Below are 13960 nucleotides of genomic sequence, written 5' to 3'. Positions count from 1 at the left end.
AGGTCTAAATTTGGAGGGACACGACTTATACCACCTGCCTGCCACTTTTTTGCATAATATTTTGGATTAAGAGAATGTGTCATGCAATGCAAATGAGTGTTGCTCTTATCCCATCTTCTGACTAAAATTGAATGAATATGGTTAAAACTTTCTAAATCACCCAATGCAAGATTTTTTTCTTCATGCTTGAAAACTACAACTTGTATTTTTTCAATCATATTATCCCACATTTCATAAACTCTGTGAAGCATGGGCTCATCCTTATCAACTTCTCTCAACATTTCCCAAATAGGTTGCGTAAATTAAATGAAGTATATCACTATGTCCCAAAACTCATCATCAACAATGAATTTCTTAATTTCTTGAGCCTTGATATCATCATCAGCATGGTAGAATGTCCAATTTTCATCAGTCACCATGTTAACCAAAACATTCTTCACTTTTTTAATCATCTTCACCATCACAATGATGGATGCAAAACGTATTTTGGCGACCTTCAACAATTTCAGGTCAGAATGCATATTAAATATAGCATTAACACGATGGTGGTTAACAACAAAATTCCTAATACTTTTGACATTTCTTTCTAAATCTTCAATACATGAACATAAAGCATATGCTTGTAAATTTTCTTCTTCTTTGAGGATATAGATGATCTTTAAGGCCAGATTTAAGTTGTGTGCTACACAAGGAGTCCAAAAAATATGAGGGTACTCACTCTCCAAACTCAACGCTGCACTTTTACAAACTGGAGCGTTGTCTGTAATGATTTGTACTACTTTTTGATCACCCACTTCTTTTATGACTTCTATAAACAACATCTTCAAATACTCCGCATTTTTATATTCTCCAGATGCATCAACTACTTTCAGGAACACTGGGTCACTAAGCGAAGAAGCAATGAAATTAATTAGTGGACGCCTTTGAATATCTATCAATCCATGAGAAACAATAAGAACTCTATTTTGCTCCTATGAATATTTTTTAATCTCCAGCAACTTCTCCACATTTGCCCTCTCTTCTTCAAGAAGTGTGGTTTGTAGTTTTTCTGAGCTTGAAGGCACGTAGCCACTCAAATTACAATTTGCCAAAGATGTTACTAAATCCTTCTAATAAGGATTTCTAGCCGCATTAAATGGGAGTAAACTAGAATAAAAATACCTTCCCACTTTTATATCCATATCCTCCCTTCCATATGTATTGAATGCTGCTTGTATCGTTCCTCTACCTCCTACATTGACTTTTCTTTTCTTTTTTTCAGCATCTTCTTGGTGACTTCCAAATGGCATACTAATTGCACAGGAATCACTCATTGTCTTTCTCTTCTCATATTCTTCTTGTATTTTCTTGTATTGTCTTTGTAATGAAATATGCAGAAATACAAAGAGTGCTATAAGCACTTGCAATGTCCTACAATGGGCAAACAAAAGAGACAATAGCCAAGTCCATAAAGGGACAACACATACACAAGCCTTGAGATAGGCAAAAATATAGAAATCTCTTTATTGAAAGAGAGAGAGAGAGAGCTCTCAAGCATGAAAATATACAAAGGGGGTCACCCCTATTTATACAAAGACTCAAAGTAAAAAGGAGGGCCAAAAGCCTCAAAAGAAGAGCCCAAAAGGGGGATCCCATGGAGTCGTTGTAATGAAGTGCCGGATGAAGTCTCCAAGAGCAAAACAAGAGAGCACGCACATACACAAATAGCCACTAATGGGCAAAAGAACAACACAACCACTTAAAGTGGTAAGGCACCCAAAAGAAGAGGAAAAATATATATTCCACTCAAAAGGCTTCAAAGAAGCATACTTTACAATGGGGAGAAACCCCTTTATTTATAGACAAAAGAGGAGGCCTTGGAAGGGCTCCTAGAGGGACGTTGGAGCCCTTCCAACGGTCATAAATATGACCGTTGGATGCTCCAACGTCCCCCTAGGTGGGGCCCATTCCAAGGTGGAAAAGGAAAAGAATAAAGAAAATAAAAAAGAAAGAAAAAAAGGAAATAAAAGAAAAGGAGAAAAAATACAATATGCGATAAGAAGTAAAAAGACTGTTTTACCCCTATATGGGTCTATTTACAAAAGATATAAATATATATATATTTATATATGTAGATAGACACATAGACATATATATAATTAATATATATATGTGTATGTGTCGTGATCTATATATATAAATATATATATATGTACAACATATTTTAACAGTCGTTGGGAGCCCCCAACGACTCTATGGTGGGGCCCCTTTTTGGCTTTTACAAAAATAAGAAAAGAAAAATAAAAAATAAAAAGAATTAAAGAACCTAATTTAAAAGAAATATAGTTGTTTTATAAAACAACTATGTGAAAAGACATAAATACCCCTATCGGGTATTATACATTATATATATATATATATATATATATTAACACCCCCCTTCAAACTTTACGGGGAGATGACGAAAAGTTTGCCAAGAAGAAACATGAAGTGAGGAGCGGGAAGGGCTTTAGTGAAGAAGTCCGCCAACTGATATTTTGAAGTGACATATGAAAGAGTAATTGTTCCTCATAAATATTCATCCTGAACATAAAGACAGTCCATCTCGATATGTTTGGTGCGCTCATAAAAGATGTGATTGCTTGCAATATAGATGGCACTCTTGCTGTCACAGCATAACTTTGAAGCTCTAGCAATATCAATGTAACGCCCCAAAATTTCGACTTGTGATTTCGAAAAACCTTTCAAAGATTTAAAGTTTTAACTTTTAAAAACGACAGCGGAAGACATTTAGAAAGGAACACAAGTCAACAACCCTGGGTACGTTAGCTGAAAAACCATCATTTACATGTACAACAACTTAAAGAAACTTTAAGAAATAAGGCCAATAGATTAAAAATCTGCAGTTTATTACAAAATGAGCATTTTGTTCCAAAGTTCAATAAATCTAAATAAAACACCAAAAAGACCTAGAGCCAAGCCGCCAGCAGAAAGAAGATAAATCTTGATCCATGTTGCACCACGCCATCGGCCGCCAGTGAAGTCCTACTCCTCACCTGCCCATGAAATGGGTCAGTTTCATAACAAACCAGTAGGTGCACGAACAGATAAGTAGAATAAAAAATAAAACAGGACATTCATGAGATAAGCAGTTATGATATTTAAGCAATCAATATAATTGTAATCTATTCTAACAAGTGTAATATGTGCAAAGAGTTGTTAGTTGAAGCATTTCAAGCAGTGTAAGTCTCAATCATCTACAACTATTCATTAAGATATTCTTTAAGTTCTGATATTAACTGGCCTGTGGGTACGCACAGACGCGAAACGTAGAAACAGCCGAGACCGATCCGGGGGTTTATTATGTCAGGAGTTTTCATTAACCCGGATGGCTAACTGAGTCCGCTCCTAAGGGGACGGTCAGTGACCAAGAGAGTAAATCCCCAAAGGCATTCGTGGCCCATGGATGCATCCAACTTCTGCAGAAGTGCCTGGGAGTTACCACCTAGGATAATTTATGGTAATCCCAATTCCCCTAACTCCGATGACTGGGGAAGCCGAGTCCTTTGCCCGTGGGGTGGTTGTTAACAACCTGTCCATCAGAGTTTTTGTACCATCCATCCTCTCCCTTGATGAACCGTGAAGGTCGAATGGGTACGACGGGGGTTTCTTAACCGCCGCCCCATCCTACATGCTCTGGTCTATCAGACCCACTCGAGCATCTTGCCTGTGAAGGCGAATGGTCACCATTTATGTGATCTCAGCATTGTGCTAATTGCACGCATCGAGGTTGCTACAACCTCATCCTCCAACCATCGTAACCCACATGGGACGTACTTGTCTAAAAGTACAGTTGTACCTTCCTAGAGGTACGACTACGATGAGAGGGCAACATATAATGTTTTAAGATTCTTTTGGTTCATACATGACATGTATTGCTCTTTTGAGCAATTGGCCTGTGGAGGCCGATAATATCATATCAAAACAATAAAGTGTTGATTCCCACTTCAAGATACTCCATGACCTCACATAAAATTCATACCGTACATGCCTTAAGGTTCGGTTACAATAGCAATTTCAGTGGTTTTCTCTCCATAAATGAGTCTATTCATAAAGTCTACCTTAAGTATGCAGTTCCAACAGAATAAGCATGCAGAATAGACAATCACGAGTTAAGTAATCCTACAGGTAACAGGTAAGCCAATTAACTACTTGATTCTTTCTAAAATGAGTCTACCATTGAGCATGCAATTTCAAAAGAATCAAAAAGATTAAAACTCTGACCAGCAAATACTTCTTCAGATCTTAAGATAAGCAGGTATGTAAAATAACTATTCTATCTCAGAAGTCTTATTTTATTTTGTTCATACAAACTCTTCGTGCGACTTTCCCCTACCTCGGGATGTCGTGCAGTTGCGTGCGTCTACGCGTGTAGATGATACGAGGCTCATGCCGCGGAGCCAGAGCGGGGTTCGATACGATGTCTGCAAAAAATGTGAGTATTCAATTATGATAATTTAATTTAAAGGGTGCGACGGGAGCAAGAGTAGGATTAGGTGACCGGGGATTTCGGCCCCTTCCAGACAGAACAACAAAAGGCAGGGCCCTCGGCCCCTGCCTGACGAAATAGTGAATGGCAGGGGCCTCGGCCCCTGCCTGACAAAATAGTGAATGGCAGGGGCCTCGGCGCCCCTGCCTGACAAAAAGCGAAGGGCAGGGGCCCTTGCCCCTGCCAAACAAGGTCACGCATGGCAGGGGCCTCGGCCCCTACCTGAAGAACAGGAAAAGGCAGGGCCTCGACCCCTGCCTGGCACAAAAAGAATGGCAAGGGCCTTGGCCCTTGCCTGACGAAAATGGGGAAGTGGCAGGGGCCCCCAGCCCCTGCCTGACGAAAATGGGGAGTGGCAGGGGCCCCAGGACGGCAGGGACCTTGGCCCTTACCAGAAGCACCTACAAATGGCAGGGGCCTCGACCCCTGCCTGGCAAAAATCACGGAGCCGCAGGGGGTGTCCGGCCCCCTTCGTGCCGAGGATCAAGAGCAGCAGGGGGGATATTCCCTGCCCTCCTAGAAGCCAAGAGGCGGCAGGGGCGAGCCCCTGCCTACCGGGAAATAGGAAACGGCAGAGGCATTGCCCCTGCCTACCAGAGATCGAGAGGCGGCAGGGGGCTAACCCCTTCCAGCGAGAGAGAGAGTTCGGGACGGGGGTGACAGGGGGCAACCGACCTCCTGTCGGATTCCCTATCACCCACAGAGGTGAGGGAGTGTCGCAGGGGCCATTGGTCCCCTGCCGGCACTCCGGCGCACCCCCAGAGGGAAAAGGGGACGACAGGGGCCTCGCAGGCCACCTGTCGGCCCTCCGATAAGTACAGGAGAGGCGGGAAGGCGCGGCAGGGGCCGTGCGCCGCCTGTCGGCCTCTCGGCGAGGTGGCAGAGAGGGGGGGTGAGGAAGAGAAGAGGGAGGACGGCGTACCTGGGAGGCGGTGGCCGGCGTCGGCGGCGTGCGCAGCGAGGGAGGAGACCGGCGCGATGGGGGGGCAAGGGCTGCGAGAGGGAGGCGTGACTCCCCTCGCCCTCCAACGTCTCTCTTAAAGGCACAGGGGGGCAACGAATGGGGAAACCCTCGATGGGTTTCCCTAATTCGCCCGATCTCGAAGGAGGGTGTGTGCGGCGCTCGGGAGTGCTCGGGTTACTTAAAGCCCTAATGAAGAAGGGGCCCGTGTCGGGTCCGGACCCGACCCGGCCCGGGTCCAAAACATTTTTTTTTTATATGGGGGTTTTACAATCAACCCCCATGTCTTTGAGAAGACTGTAAAGCCAAACTAATTCCATTGTTGTGGTTGTCATAGCCCGGTATTCAAATTCAGTAGAAGAAAGCGAGACTTTTTGTTGCTTCTTGCATCTCCAAGCAATTAAGAAATCTCCTAAAAAGACACAAAAAACGGTAGTTGAGATTCTATCGTTAGGGTTACCTCCCCAATCTACAACAATATAAGCAAGAAGATTTAAGGAAGAATATGAGAATAAAAATAACCCCTTATTTATGGTGTTTTTTATGTATCGGATGATCCGGAGCACGACGCTCATATGCACAGTTGTAGGAGCATGCTGAAATTGGCTTGCAGAGTGAACCGCATGAGCAATGTCTGGTCTGATGATGGTTAGGTAAGTGAGAGATCCAATGAGTTGTCCGTAGAGTGTGGGATCTTTTAGAAGAATCCCGTCCTCCAACCTTAATTTGGCATTAATGACCTCTGGAGTCTACCTTTTTATCATCTGAAATGCCAGACTTAGTACATATATCTGCAGCAAACTTCATCTGTGACAAAATATATCCTCGAGGAGAATATGCGACTTCAATGCCAAGAAAATATCTAAGAAAGCCTAAATCAGACATGTCAAAATTATTTTTTAACATGGTTTTAACATCAACAATACTATTTTGATCATTCCCCGTGATAATCATGTCATCAACATAAAGTAATAAGATAACAATACTAGTACATGCACTTTTAACAAAGAGAGCTGTGTCAATATAACAGGAATAAAATCCTAATTTAACCATGATATCACTAAAATGATCATACGAAGCCTTGGGGCTTGTTTAAGACCATACAAGGCTTTTAAAAGCTTAAGGGTTTGACCTTGTCCAATATTAATTCTGGGTGGTGGATCCATATATACTTCTTCATTTAAATTCTCATTTAGAAATGCATTTTTCACATCGAGTTGATATATAGGCCATTTTTTGGTTGATGCGACAGCTATTAGAGTTCTGACACTAGTCATTCGGGCTACAAAAGCGAATGTTTCCTCATAGTCAATTCCATATTCTTGTGAATATCCCTTTGCTACTAACCTGACTTTATATCTTTCTAGAGAACCATCGCTTTTAGTTTTAACTTTAAAGACCCAGCGACATTACCAATAGGTTTTTTATATAGAGAGAGTTTGACTATTTCCCAAGTATTAGCCTTTTTTAGCGCATCTAATTCTATTTTCATTGCTTCAACCCAATGTGGTAGAGTCTTAGCTTGATTATAATGAGTGGGTTCATAATATGAATGTAAAGTTATTAAACATGCCCGATAATTGTGTGCTAAAGACTCATAGGATACAAACCTATTGGGTGGTATTGATTTTCTAGAAGAGCGCCTAATGGGGGGCTCTTCTGAAGACTTGGAAATTTGAGAGAATTTCTCTAGGGCACTAATATGCCTTTCTTGATCTCTTCGGGTGTAAACATTAATATTTTCATTATTAGTACCATCACTTGGTGGTGACATATCAAAATTGGACACTTCACAAGTGTCCTCTATATTTTCAAGATGATCCATAGAATCATCATTTATGTCATCAATAAGATCATGTAAAAACATATAATCAATTTCATGTGATGTTTCCATTTTTTCAAAACCATTCTCATCTTCTAAGAAAGTTACATCTTTTAAAACATAAAGCTTGTCATTTTTTAAATCAAAACACCTATAGCCTTTTTTATTGTCCCAATAACCTAGAAAAACACATTCAATTGCCATTGGAGACAACTTATCTCTTATGCAAGAGAACAAAGCATTTACAACCAAAGATGCGAAGGCGATTGAAATCGGGTGAGAATTTAAAAAGTTTTTCATAAGGAGAGGCATTCTTTAATTTTGAGGAAGGCATTCTATTGATTAGGTATGTTGAAGTTAGGACGACTTCAGCCCAAAAAAATTTCGGAATATTTCTAGAGACAAGCAATGTTCTAGCGGTTTCTATAATATGCCTATGCTTTCTTTCCGCTAGTCCATTTTATTGTGGAGTCCTAGGGCATGATTTTTGGTGACAAATTCCATTTTGTGTTAAATAATTTTGGAATTCATTAGACAAGTATTCACCACGGATTTTTATATAAAATTCTTTGAAGGAAAACACTTCCGATTTATGACTAAGAAAATAGATCCAAACATATCGAGTAAAGTCATCGATGAAAGTGACATAGTAAGAGTAACCCTCTTTAGACATGACCGGAGATGGACCCTAAACATCTGAGTAAACCAATTCAAAGGGTCTTGAAAAAAGAAATGTTCTAGTTGGAAAAGGAATATACTTCATTTTTCCAAAAATATAATCTTTGCAATTAATGCCTTTTTCCTTACAAAATTTGTTTCCAAATGGAAAAAGATACATTTTTGAATAGCTTGGATGACCAAGCCTTTTATGCCAAGTTTCAATACTTGTATCTTGGACATAAGAACAAAAATAATTTGTAGGAAGGTTTAGACGATCCATATAGTAAAGATCCCCCCTCCTATGGCCTTGCCCAATCCGCTTCCCGAACCAGAGATCCTGCACAAAGCAACTATTAGATGAGAAAAATATTTTGCATCCATAGTCGGCAATTTGAGAGACTGAAAAAAGGTTTAAATTTAATTTTGGAACAATTCTAACTTTTGAAACAAAAAGATTTTGAAAATTTTTGGAGTTTAGAGTTCCAATACTAGAAATTTTTAAAAAAGTTCCATTGGCCGTAGAAACACGAGCCTTTTGAATTGGTGCAAACATCGATTAAAGCATTTTCATAAGGGGTCATATGAAAAGATGCTCTAGAGTCTAAGATCCAAGAGTACGTACTGGGTGATGATGTAGATGCAATGGCCGCACCCGATGTGGAGGAAGTAGCTTTAAGGATTTGTTGAAGAGCCATGGATATTTGACCAAGGGTCTCTTTGAGGTCATCATTCTTGCCTTCATCTTCTTTGGTGGTAGATTCTTCGAGAGAGGCCACCTTAGGCTTGAAAGTTTCATTGAGCTTTGGGCAAGCGGGTTTAATGTGACCCGGCTCATAACAATAATGACATACAATCATTTTTCTTCCTCCATTGTAGTTTCCTTATTTACCAAAGTGGGGGGGGGGGCTTGTAGGTTTTTACATTATTGTCGGGTTTGAAAACGACAAGCACTTCATCAACATTCTTACTCATGCCAAGCCTTGTTTCTTCTTGAGTGATTTCGGCAATGGAATCCTCTATAGGAGGAAAGATGGATTTATGGAGAAGTGATGACTTCACTTGCTCAAATTCGGGATGTAGCCCAAATAAGAATTAGAACAATCGATCTTGTTCCATTTGCTTTTGCTTTAATTTAACATCTTCCATAGTAACCCATTTTGGCTTTAAAAGAGCCAACTCATGGCATAGAACAATCGATCTTGTTCCATTTGCTTTTGCCTTAATTTAACATCTTCCATAGTAACCCATGTTTTAATTGCTTAATGCCTTGTTTAATTGTTGTCGTTGCATAAAATGTTTAAAATTGCATAATTATAACTGTTGTATAATCTGCATACCTGCTTAGATATATGTCGGTTACTGCTGATGCATAGTCTGCTTTGTGCGATTCTTAATAGGCTAAAAAATTTACACATTACATACTAGATTCATGACATACCTGCATTAAGAGTACAGTCTTTCCTACTTAGACGTGGTAGTCTAATTCCTATAATTTTTATCATTTTCAGGCACAGAGTAGTTCTATGAGCGACGCGGGATGAGGCGCTGACCAAGACTTGATCTACTTGTTCCCTGGCGGTCCTACTTTCTTTAGGATTGGAAATTTTATTTTGAGACTCATGATGTGAAAACTCTGATGACGGATTCTATTATTATTGAAATAAAAATAAATGGTGTGGTTTGCTTTTACTTTCCTGTATCGTTCTGAAATGCTTAACTCTGGAATTATTAGTTGTTCCGCATTATAAGAAAAAAAAAATCCTCAAAAATCTGGGTTAAAATTTCGGGGCGTTACAAGATGTGTTTCCTTTCTCGTCATAGCACTTCTCATTCATGCATCGATATAACTTAATTTGGAGGATTCATAAGTTATGATTTAACTTTTTGTGAGATCATCGGATTTGTGGATTGACGGCTTCTTTGATCTTGATTCAATTGTTCAATGGATGAGATGGTATACCCTTCCAACGTTGTGGAATCTCTGGATTCCCCCGCTGCGATGGTCCAGGTATGTTAAGATGATTAATGGTTGTGACGATCAAAGGAGTTTGTGGCAATAATGATCTGTATACCGGATTTGCTGCAAAATCGTGTAATGAAATCATTGCAAAAACCCAATATATGGTCTCGTTCTGGCAATCAGATCGAGTTTCTCTGGAAGAAGCCCTTGTAAGTCATCTGCAGCATATTACACACCTTTATCATGACTTACATTTTCTGAGTTTCCCTCAAGCCATCACATTCATCGGCTGAATAGAGTGCCTCTCGTTATTATTAACATGTTGTTCTGCTGTCCCTTGGTCATTTTTCTGCATTGTTTATATTTTAATGTTAAGTTACGTTTTCTTTATTGCTAATCATCTTCTGCATTTCATTAATCCACTACATTTCAATAGATTTACCACCTATCATTCGTCCATTATTGTATGATGCATCATCTAACCTACATCCTCATTGCATTCGCATCATCCTGTGCATCTGGTCTCAATCTGTGTCCCCATCTCGCAGCTAATCCACTAGGTCTTTTGCATCTCACTTGCATCCGATACAACCTTGCTTTCAATCCACATTTGTATTTTAGGCCATACTACATTTCCATTTCTTCCTTTTTCACATACATACCTCTGTATATTCAATCAAACCTGGCTGTGCTTTGATGTGTTGATCCCTGTGCATCAAAACCTGGATATTACTAAAAAAAACTGTGCGTCAAAACCTGGATGTTTTGCTTTTTTCTTTTTTTTCTTTTGAATCGGATCATTTGCCTTTGACTGCTGAATGAAATTACAGAATTGTTGTTTAATACTCCCCTTCTCAATCAGTTTTCGCTTTTGTAAATAAAAATTAGCAGATTAAATTGTAGTATTGGGTTGTTAATTCCTTAGCTTATTCCGCTAAAACTGGTATGCTAGGCGAAATCTTAAAAGTATGCTTGCAGTTACACTCCTTCAAACTCTACATATGCACAGCTACAACGTACCTACCTGCTATACCCTCTTACTGAGCACCTACATTTAGGGCACCTAACATAGCTATACTTATTCACTGCCACCTTGTCTTCATTTTATTCCTGTAGCGTCTTCATCTTCATCACATTTTGCATTAGCATACCCACAGGGCAATTTTCATTATTGCACATTTCCACTTCTTCACTTGCCAAGCACCCACTTCAGAATTTCATATTTATACAGATGCATTGCACAGTTACTGTGGCCATTTCTTCTCACTTGGCACTCGTGTATCAATTTCTTACATTCTCCTGCTACGTAACATCTCACAGCCACCGACTGTGGCTTCACCGCATATCGTTCCACCTCCAGCCACTCGCATACCCCTTCCCCCCATGTTTTTCTTTTCCTATGTCCTAAGATATTGCTTCCTAGCAGTAACTGTTCCCACTGGTCCACTCATGGTTTACAGTGACTCATTCACTGCTTGGTTCACTGATTCACCTATTGTTGAATCAATAAATCAGTGAGCCAGAACCACATACCGGTTATCATTTACTTACCACACACTGCACCTTCTACCCAGCAGCATAACAACTTCTCCAGCTTCATACCCTCTTCATTGCTTACACCCTTTACATAAACCCCTTCATAACACCTACACATGTAAGCATATCACTCACATATTAACCACCTTCCCATACCTCATTCACATATAGTCATAATCCCAGCACTGTCGTGTTTATATTTTATATGTTGTCTTCATAGCACAAAGCCATCATTTTTTTTTGTCATTATCAGCTTTTGTATTTCCTGTGTAACGCCCCGAAATTTAAACCCAGATTTTTGAGGATTTTTTTTTTTTGAAGCGGAAACAACAAATGATTCCAGGGTTAAGCATTTCAGAACGATACAGGAAGGTAAAAGCAAACCACACTATTTATTTTTATTTTAATACTAATAGAATCCAACATCAGAGTTTTCACATTATGAGTCTCAAACTAAAATGTCCGATTTGAAAGAAAGTAGGATCGACAGAGAACAAATAGATCAAGTCCTGGTCAGCGCCTCATCCCGCTTCGCTCATAGAACTACTCTGTGCCTGAAAATGATAAAAGTTATAGGAATTAGACTACCACAATTATTCTTGCAAGTAGATCATGTGTCAAGTAGGTGATGTAGGTGACGTGTGTAATTTTCCGCCTATACGTAAGCACATAAAGAAGTCTATGCAACAACAATACCCGACATAAATCTAAGTAGAGAAATAGATTTTTCAACAATTATAATTAAGAAAGTAAAGCCTTTTATGCAACTACAACAATTAAGCAAGGTATTAAGCAATTAAGGCATATTTTGTAACAGCACTAACAGGTAACATCTATAATATGTATTCAATTATCTCATATCTGCACAGTTTAGGATGTCGTTTCATCATAAGCACTGAATATAAAGCATGCTGAAAGAATATGCAAATGTCTCTTTAATGACTCCAACACAGTGATACCTAACTGTCCTAGTTGATGTTTATTTTTTCTTATCTCACGGGTACACGCGGGTCAAGGCAACCATCTCAGAAGAAAACGTTCGGGGGTATATTATTCAAGGGTATTTTATTAACCCGAACATTCTAACTGAGACTGAAATCCCAATGGAACGGCCAGTGACCGAAAGAAACTCCCAAAGGCCAAAACCAAAACAGGATGCATCCCTAACTTCTGCAGAAGAACAAAAGAACTACCACCTAGGATATATTGGTAGTCTGGGTCCCCCAACTCTGAGGACTGGGACCAACGAGTCGCTTTACGCTCGAAACCAAAACACGTGTCCCCAGAGTTTTGTACCACCTACCCTCTCCAAGGTAAGCCCAAGAACTGAGTGGGTTAATCTTTTCATTTAATTTATTTCCCGAAGTACGGGGCATTTTCCCCAACTTCCCTCCACTACCACAGCAGTAGAATTTCTAACCTTAGTCCTTTTACTAAGGTGAAATAGAACAGTCCCCATTTATTTGCCATATTGAGTGCATAACCCACCCAAGGTGCTCCGGTGCCTTTAAACCAGTCAAGCACAATGCCCGGTGTCTTTAAACCAGTTAGGCCTTCAACCATTTATAATAAGTTTTTTTTTTCATCAGTTTCATTGTCATAGCCTACAAGCTAATAGTTCCAATACCCGTATCGGGTATTCAACCCATATTGCCCATTAGGCTGGGTTTCCCAAATGACACCAGTTGTAATTCTGTCAAACCGCTTTATGTTATACTTTCTTTGGTAATATGTAGAGTCCCTTTTTTTTTTTTAAGATGCTTGAGCATGGTACCTATACACAAATAGCTAATGAAGTACCACAGAAAATAACCCTCCCAAGCTATCTAGGTTCTACCGTTCTGAACCCAACCTATGCAAGAAATAAGTCTGTACATTTTCCTCCAACAGGTGCAAGGAGTTTTAGACTGATTAAGGACACAGTCCAGCTACAGTAGTTGGGCCTGTTAGTTATCACAATTCCGCATGCAAATTTACCATAATCAGAAAGTTGGGATACAGCAAAACGGTGTATTGGCAACCATTACAAGTAATCTTTTCAAAATAATATTCTACTCAGTTAAGGCTACTCTTCATATACTACAGCCTATCCTAGGCATGCTTCACATCAACCTTTCATGTAATACTTAAAGAAAGTTGCACAAAAACAATTCATGAAATCTTTAAAAATATGCACAGAACTGTTTCATGAGATTCCAAGTATTTTGCCTTCAAATATCAGGTCTAGATGAAGTCAAAAATACAATCCTTCAGTTGATAACAGAGTGCAAGAAGAACCAAACAGAACTTAATTCAATTACTCGAATTAGTCCCGTATTTAAGTGTGTAAGTGATATGTGACATGATTACATACTAATCTACGTGTTTAAGAATCATGTTATTTGCAAGATAGAACCCTTAATGGTGGTACAAATAAAATCCTTAATAGTAACCTGTGCAACCTTACCTTAATCTTTATGGATTGGAAGACATAACATGTTAATATAAGGTATA

General features: G+C 39.5%; 1 protein-coding gene across 1 annotated transcript in view; it reads right to left on the bottom strand.

The window, feature by feature from the left end:
• The window catches only part of LOC149826588 (pectin acetylesterase 10-like), a 170858-nt gene that overhangs the window by 13221 nt on the left and 143677 nt on the right, over positions 1-13960 (bottom strand). The gene's annotated exons all lie outside the window — the stretch shown is intronic.

This window comes from Nuphar pumila, chromosome 10 (genome assembly GCF_984573655.1).
Source record: "Nuphar pumila chromosome 10, dmNupPumi1.hap1.1, whole genome shotgun sequence".
Classification (NCBI taxonomy): Eukaryota; Viridiplantae; Streptophyta; class Magnoliopsida; order Nymphaeales; family Nymphaeaceae; genus Nuphar; species Nuphar pumila.
The sequence above is the reverse complement of the archived record's forward strand: the minus strand, read 5'-3'. Positions and strand labels throughout refer to the sequence as shown.